Source organism: Acomys russatus, chromosome 2, assembly GCF_903995435.1.
Source record: "Acomys russatus chromosome 2, mAcoRus1.1, whole genome shotgun sequence".
NCBI classification, from domain to species: domain Eukaryota; kingdom Metazoa; phylum Chordata; class Mammalia; order Rodentia; family Muridae; genus Acomys; species Acomys russatus.
The window spans coordinates 32,374,654-32,382,105 of record NC_067138.1 but is presented as its reverse complement, the minus strand read 5'-3'; the positions used below and the strand labels follow the sequence as shown (position 1 = coordinate 32,382,105).

Genomic DNA, 7,452 nt, shown 5'->3' with positions numbered 1-7,452 from the left:
TTCTATCATGGTCCCAGGTGGCATAACCAGCTACTCACATGCACTTGTTTCTCGCTACCCTTGAGTCTCCAGATCTGCCTTTTCTCATTGTGCTCACACCCTTCTGTTTCTCTTTCTTTTCCATTTCTCCACCACTCACTTGGCCCTCTTAGTGGTGCCCAGGGTCTCAGAGTGCCTGGCATTGTCTCAGGAGTGCTATACCCCACACACGCATTTGGGCTTGGGCAGGGGCCATCATATGCATAGTCGGCCACCATGCTCCCACCCGTACCCCCCAAGCCTGTGCAACACTGGACTGGTGGCTATCAATGCTATCTCCCTGTCTGGACCCCATGGCATTGGTCTGGTGGTTGTTTCTGTCTTGCTTCTTGCCTGGCCTGCCTGAGTGACCTCCTTGCATTGGTCATCTGTCTCAGGCTCACTCCTGCTGTGGTCCTCAGTCAGGTGGGGTTCTTCTAGTCTATGCCTTGCTCCCATTGGGGAGCCCATCTGACCCTGCCTGGTGCCTGACTGGTGGTCATCTCAAGCTTGCTTTTTTTCAGGGACTGTTAGGCTACTAATTCCGATGTTCATAGGTCAGAACACAGATCATAGACATAACCTCTCTTCTTACCACCTACTGATGCCCATGTGACACAGCAGCCACGCCTCTAATGCCTCTAGAGAGGGGCAGGTGAGCTACATTCTTAACCCAAATCATTCTTATTAAAATAACTTTAAAAAGCAATTTAGTTTTAATTATTGAATAATTGGTTTTTTAAAAAAATGGCTTCATTATGTCTTACAGCTTGCTTCATTGTGTTACAAAATTAAAAGTTAGTGTTCCCCCATGGTACAGTAAGAATACTGTTAAACAGTTTTGTAGCATGGTTTCAGATGATCAGGCATGATGGCCTTTCTTCAGACTGTAACTTTGTATTAGTTACTTTTCTCTTCTGCAATGGAACATATTAGCACCATAACCAACTTGGAGAGCAAGATGTTTATTTGGCTTATACTTCCAGATCACAGACCACCACTGAGGGAAATCACAGCTGTCTCTCAAGCAAGAACTATAGAGAAACCCTCCCTACTGACTCACTCTCTGGCTAGCTCACTAGTTAGTGTTCAGCTAGCTTTCTTATGTAGCTGAGACCTGACTGCCTAGAGATGGTATTTGACAGCTGACTGAGATATCACCCATCTTCCATTAATCATCAATCAAGATTTTCTCTAACAGACATGGCCACAAGCCAATATGATCTGGGCAGTCTTTTACTGAGATTCCCTAAGATGACTCTAGCATTGCTCAAATAACAGTGGACAGTAACTCAGAAACACTTGTTTAAAATATTATATTTATTTAATTTTTCCTATGGAACCAAATCTCATGCATCATGGCACCCAGTCTCATAAAATCTATCAAGCCACCATTGTATACTGTCCTTTACCTGGATGCCATCTTGTTGAATCTTGGTAACACTGTATTTATCTATTATTAACACATTCCTGTCATTTATTTGTGGCACATACTGCTTATGTTCCAATATCCAGAGCATAATAATGGGCTACTAATGCTTAAAAATTCCACAGTGTCAGTCACATACAATACAGTGTAAGGTAGGACACTTCATGTGGTTACCATTTAATTCTTTTATGAATGGTAATGAATAATTTAAGCAACAATTGGATGACATCCAATCTCTCCATTTTACAAATAAAGAAAATTAAGTTCCAAAAAACCATGAAAACGGCCTAAGGTCCCAACCACCAGTGGCGGAGCCCATGCCACCTCTGATTCTTTCTCTCTTCTTTACATCACAATGTGTGGCTTCTGTCCTGTGTTAGTTACTTTCATGGCTCAGTGACAATAATGTATGACAGAGACAAAGACAAGAAGGTTTATTTGGCTCCCTGTTTCAAAGTGTTTCATCTACCATGGCAGAGAAGACAATGTTGAGCTCATATCATGGCTATATCATGGTGGCAGTCACGGTTGCAGAAGTGCATGGCAGTGTTGGTCACATCATGGTATATTAGGAAGAATGAATAGAGGCATAACAGGGACTCTGTATAACTTTCAAAAGGCCATTTCTAGCATCAGTTACAATCAGCCAGATTGGTATTTCCATTGGCAGAACAGACTTCTAGTAGAATATCAAGAAGCCTGATTTGATTTACATGTATGCCCTCTTCTTCCTGCACTTAGGCCTGGAAAAATATCCTAAAGGAGCCTTTCCTTCACATCCTGCATAAAAGATGGTGACTTACAGTTAGGCAGACCTCTTATTGTGGCTCACTAATAAATGGGAGGAGCCAGTTAGCTTGACTCAGGTATTAGGAGGTGCTTTGAAAGCCAGATATGTGGCATGAGGCCAAATCAGCAGTTTGTGAGTAATCCTCTGCCTGCAGGAACAAAGCAGCAGTGAGAACTGTATTGACCACACTTATGGTCGTTTCTTAGAGAGCACGTCCTCACACTGGCCTGGGATATCTTTCATCTCATACTCTCCTGGACATTCTTACCAGAATGTTTATATTAAGAGGTTATATACCAAGAATGAATACTTCAATAGTGCATGAAACTCTCCATATATGGTTATCCTATGCTTTTAAATATTTGTCACTTTGGTTGGATGATAATAAAGAAGATAAAGAAAGAATAAAAAAATGAGGCAATATTCAAATTTAAGTCATGATAAATATGCTGTTTCTCCTTAATTGCTGCAATGGATTTGGAACATACTATTTTTCTGGAAATTTGTCATTAATGCCTTTGTGTATCAGGCTAGTAAAAAAAATCACTGCTGGCCTATTAAAATCACCACAGAATGCTAGCTAGCAGCAGTAGATAAATGCCAGGAACAGGCTGAGTATGTGACGGTAGAAGGTCAGAGGTCAACTTCGTCTTTTTGTGGCCTCCAAAATGCTCCTCCTTCTCATTCTTGAGACTCAAATTTCTTTATTGTTGACTCTTCTTTTTGTTGTTTCCTATCTTTGGTGATAAATACTTTAATTGATTTTATTAATTGCAAATGTAGATCTTATTATAGTACATTGTAGTTTTTGTTTTTAATTATGAGCTAGGTGACATGGTTTACAACTAAATTTTCTACAATTAGGAGTTTTAAGAAGAATTTCTGTGAGTTTGGGGCCAATATGAGCTCTACAATGAGACCATATTTCACCATAAGCACCTGCAAAAAATTACAATATAACATTCTGCCTAGGATGTTTTCTTTCCTAACTGATATGGTTCTGTCTTTTCCTCTTTGAAATATTATTGTTTAATACAGATACTTTTATAATAAAAATTTAAGGTCCTTTTCTATAGTCTTATTCACTGACAAAAATTAAAATTTACTTATTTAGAATGTAGAATGATGCTTTTATAAAAAGACATGGTTGCCAGCAAATATTATACAAAATCACAAAAGTACTGTCCTAATTTCTAATTAACTACAAAGTAGTTTTTAAAAGTCTGATATAAAAAAAATACCCTGAACATACAAAAATATATGTGGCATGGTTTATGATTTTAAGGAACTTGTATCCATGGAGATTGAATTAAAAAAATGTGATATCCTAGATTCATGTCAGACTAGTATAACAATTAGGAAATGTATTTACATGACTAAATTCATCCTGAACATTCCACACCATGTGATCACTGTTTAGAAGTAAAATCATGCATGTGATATGTATGTTCTTACTGAGCATATGATCTACCCTAAGCAGCTGTCACTGGAGTTGAAAGCAAGAAGATCAGATTCAGATTCAGATATCATTATATTTTCTTTTAGGATTTAGTAATAGACATTCTTTTTTATTTTTTATTTTTTTTATTAATTTATTCTTGTTACATCTCAATGTTTATCCCATCCCTTGTATCCTCTCATTCTTCCCTCCCCTCATTTTCCCCTTATTCCCCTCCCCTATGACTGTTGCTGAGGGGGATTACCTCTCCCTGTATATGCTCATAAGGTATCAAGTTTCTTCTTGGCAACCTGCTGTCCTTCCTCTGAGTGCCACCAGGTCTCCCCTCCAGGGGACATGGTCAAATGTGAGGCACCAGAGTACGTGAGAAAGTCATATCCCACTCTCCACTCAACTGTGGAGAATGTTCTGACCATTGGCTAGATCTGGGTAGGGGTTTAAAGTTTACCGCCTGTATTGTCCTTGGCTGGTGCCTTAGTTTGAGCGGGACCCCTGGGCCCAAATCTGCCTATCATAATGTTCTACTTGTAGGTTTCTAGGACCCTCTGGATCCTTCTACTTTGCTGTTCTCCCATGCTTCTCTCATCTAGGGTCCCAATAGGATGTCCTCCCCTCTGTCCCAGTTTCCTGGTAAGTGAAGGCTTTCGTGGGACATGCCCCTTGGGCTAGTATGCAGATATAAGTGAGTATATACCATTTGATTCTTTCTGCTTCTGGGTTAACTCACTCATTATGATCATTTCTAGCTCAATCCATTTATCCACAAATATCTGGAATTCCTTGTTTTTAATAGCTGAGTGGTATTCCATAGTGTAAATGTACCACAGTTTCTTTATCCATTCTTCTACTGATGGACACCTAGGCTGTTTCCATGTTCTGCATAATATTAATAAGGCTGCTATGAACATGGTTGAGCAAATGTTCTTGTTGTGTGCTGGAGCATCTTCTGGGTATATTCCAAGGAGTGGAATAGCTGGGTCTTGAGGAAGCCCTATTCCTATTTTTCTGAGATAGCACCAGATAGATTTCCAAAGTGGCTGTACTAGTTTGCATTCCCACCAGCAATGAAGGAGTGTTCCTCTCTCCCCACATCCTCGCCAGCATGTGGTGTCCCTTGAATTTTTGATCTTAACCATTCTGATGGGTGTAAGATGGAATCTCAGTGTCGTTTTGATTTGCATTTCCCTGATGACTAAGGAGGTTGAGCATTTCTTTAAGTGTTTCTCAGCCATTTGATATTCCTCTGTTAAGAATTCTCTGTTTAGTTCCAAGCCCCATTTCTCAATTGGGTTATTTGGTTTGGTGGTGTTTAACTTCTTGAGTTCTTTATATATTTTGGATATTAGACCTTTGGCAGATGTAGGGTTGGTGAAGATCTTTTCCCAGTGTGTAGGCTGTCGTTTCGTTCTCTTGACAGTGTCTCCTTCTTTAGGGCTGGTCGTTCTGCGATTTGGAAGCCAATCATACTTTTAAAATGTCTCTATATTAGATGCACAGTTCTATTGCTATAAAAGCTTGTTTTGATTCAGATGAAGGACAATTACATATAACTCATTATTTATAAGACTACCTCTACTTCAACTTTTTATTGTGTTTCGGCCAGAGGTGGTACAGGAGTACTCGGTAGGCACTGCTACTTCTCCAAGACCCATCACTCAGCCTTCACCAGGGTCCATCAATGAATTTTAATGTCAGCTATCCAAGTTACTGTGTTAAAGTTACTCCCTCAAGTATTTAAACTTGATGATTTTTTTATATACTTAAATTAGAAAATTTAAACCTATAGGAAAGATGCCATAAAATAATAATAATCAACTTTCCCAAGATGCAGTCATTAAAGACTTTTTCAAACATTATTTTATTATTTGCTGAACACTCAGATGCACTTGTACACACACACACACACACACACACACACACACACACACACGGATAGATAGATAGATAGATAGATAGATAGATAGATAGATAGAGAGAGAGATTAACATTTTCCGAAAAACTTTGAGAGATAGTTGTACACTGTATAATATTTTACTCCTCAAAATTTCTCTTCATCTAAGAATGACATTGTTAATTTGAATAAGAATAGTTATTTTGCTTTGTAACTACATGAATGAATAGTTATTCTCTCCAAACTGAAACCTTTGGTCTAGATGGATGAGGTGTGTTCATAAGACCTAGGAAACTAACAATACCTTAAAAGGCTCAGAAATCTTATGAAAGTTACAAGATTCACAGAGTTCTCCAAGGTTATAAAAGAAGCAAACATTTGCTAGGGCAAGAGTCTTCAGTGGGGCATGTAGGTGGATGTGAGGATAACTTTTGATTGCCAACCTGGCTTAATGCAGGATCACCACGGAATGGAATGTTACTGAGGGACCATCTAGATTAGCCTGGCCTGTGGATATGTGTGTGTAGGATTGTCTTGATTGTCTTAATTGATATGGAAGTACTCAGCCTTAAAGAAAGAGGCACCATTCCAGGTTGTGGACCCTGAACAATATAATAATAGAGACTGCAAGGAAAATTTTGTATATGTTCGTTTCTCTCTGTTCTTGACTTTGAATGAGATATGGATAACATTCAAGTTCTTGCTACCTTGACTTCTCACTATATTGGACTGTAACTGAGAATTATAAACTAAAATGAATTTTCCGTAAGGTGTTTTTCACCCAGGGTATTTTATCACAGCAAAAAAACAAAAACAAAAACAAAAACAAACAAACAAACAAACAAAAAAAACCAAACAAACAAGCAAGCAACAAAAAAATAGGGCAATCATGGAGCTTCAAGAACAAAGCTCCCATGAACCATTATTACTCATGTTGGTGTTGATCTTTTCACTGATGCATAGTCTTTAAGTCACCCATGGTACCACTATAAATCACCTCAACACACTCATTGATTCACCGAGCTAGACTTGGGTGGAATCACTTCTTTGTTCTGTTACCGATGCCTTATCTGGGGTGAAAAAGTGTTTTTGTCTCCCCAGAAAAATCCAAGCAACAGACACTCTCCTCTATAACCTCACTATTGACATCAAATTCAAGAAGTTTTAACATTATTTCAAATATGCATGCTATTTGGAAATAATCTCATTTGAACTAATAAAACATTTTATCATTTTCCTCATGTTATATTATGAACATACAGCTTCAAAAACACGGTTTGATGTTTTGACAAATGCATCATTATGAAAATAACATCCTAGGGTGAAAGAGGGAGGCAGGGAGGGAGGAATGGGAGGAGACAAGCAAGAGGATAACAATTGAGATGTAATCTGAATAAATAAATAAAAACACAAATTAAAAAAGGAAAAAGAAAAAAAATAACATCCAACCTGAGATACAGAAAATTATACAAGAAAGTTGAGACAGCTGATCTTTTTAATGAACCCTCTTTCTTCTGTGCCCCTAGAGAAACCACTGCAGTAATTTTTATCCATGTTGATTAATTTTTCAAGTTCATGACTTTTGTTTTGGAATTCACAAAAGCCACTCTTTTGTGTCTATATTCTTTAGCTAAGATCCTAGTGTTTGCAATAAAGCTTTATTGGGACATAGCTTCGTTTCTCTGATCCTATGAGCTACAGCTGTTTCCACACTACAATAGCAGTGCTGGCAACCTAAATAAGCATGCTGTATTGTTTGTCACAACTGCTTTGCTTATGACAAGTCAACAAATCACAGCAATCTCTTACAGTTTGACAGGATTCTGAATGGCATGTTTTGTACTGTATGTTGACTTTTAATTACT

At 38.2% G+C, this 7,452-nt stretch overlaps 1 non-coding gene across 1 annotated transcript; it reads right to left on the bottom strand.

Annotated features, from left to right (window-relative positions):
* Window positions 1-544: 544 nt before the first annotated feature.
* Window positions 545-670, bottom strand: LOC127207828 (small nucleolar RNA SNORA17). Its single transcript, XR_007833027.1, has one exon. It is a non-coding gene; the product is annotated as a small nucleolar RNA SNORA17 (small nucleolar RNA).
* Between the last annotated feature and the right edge of the window lie 6,782 nt (window positions 671-7,452).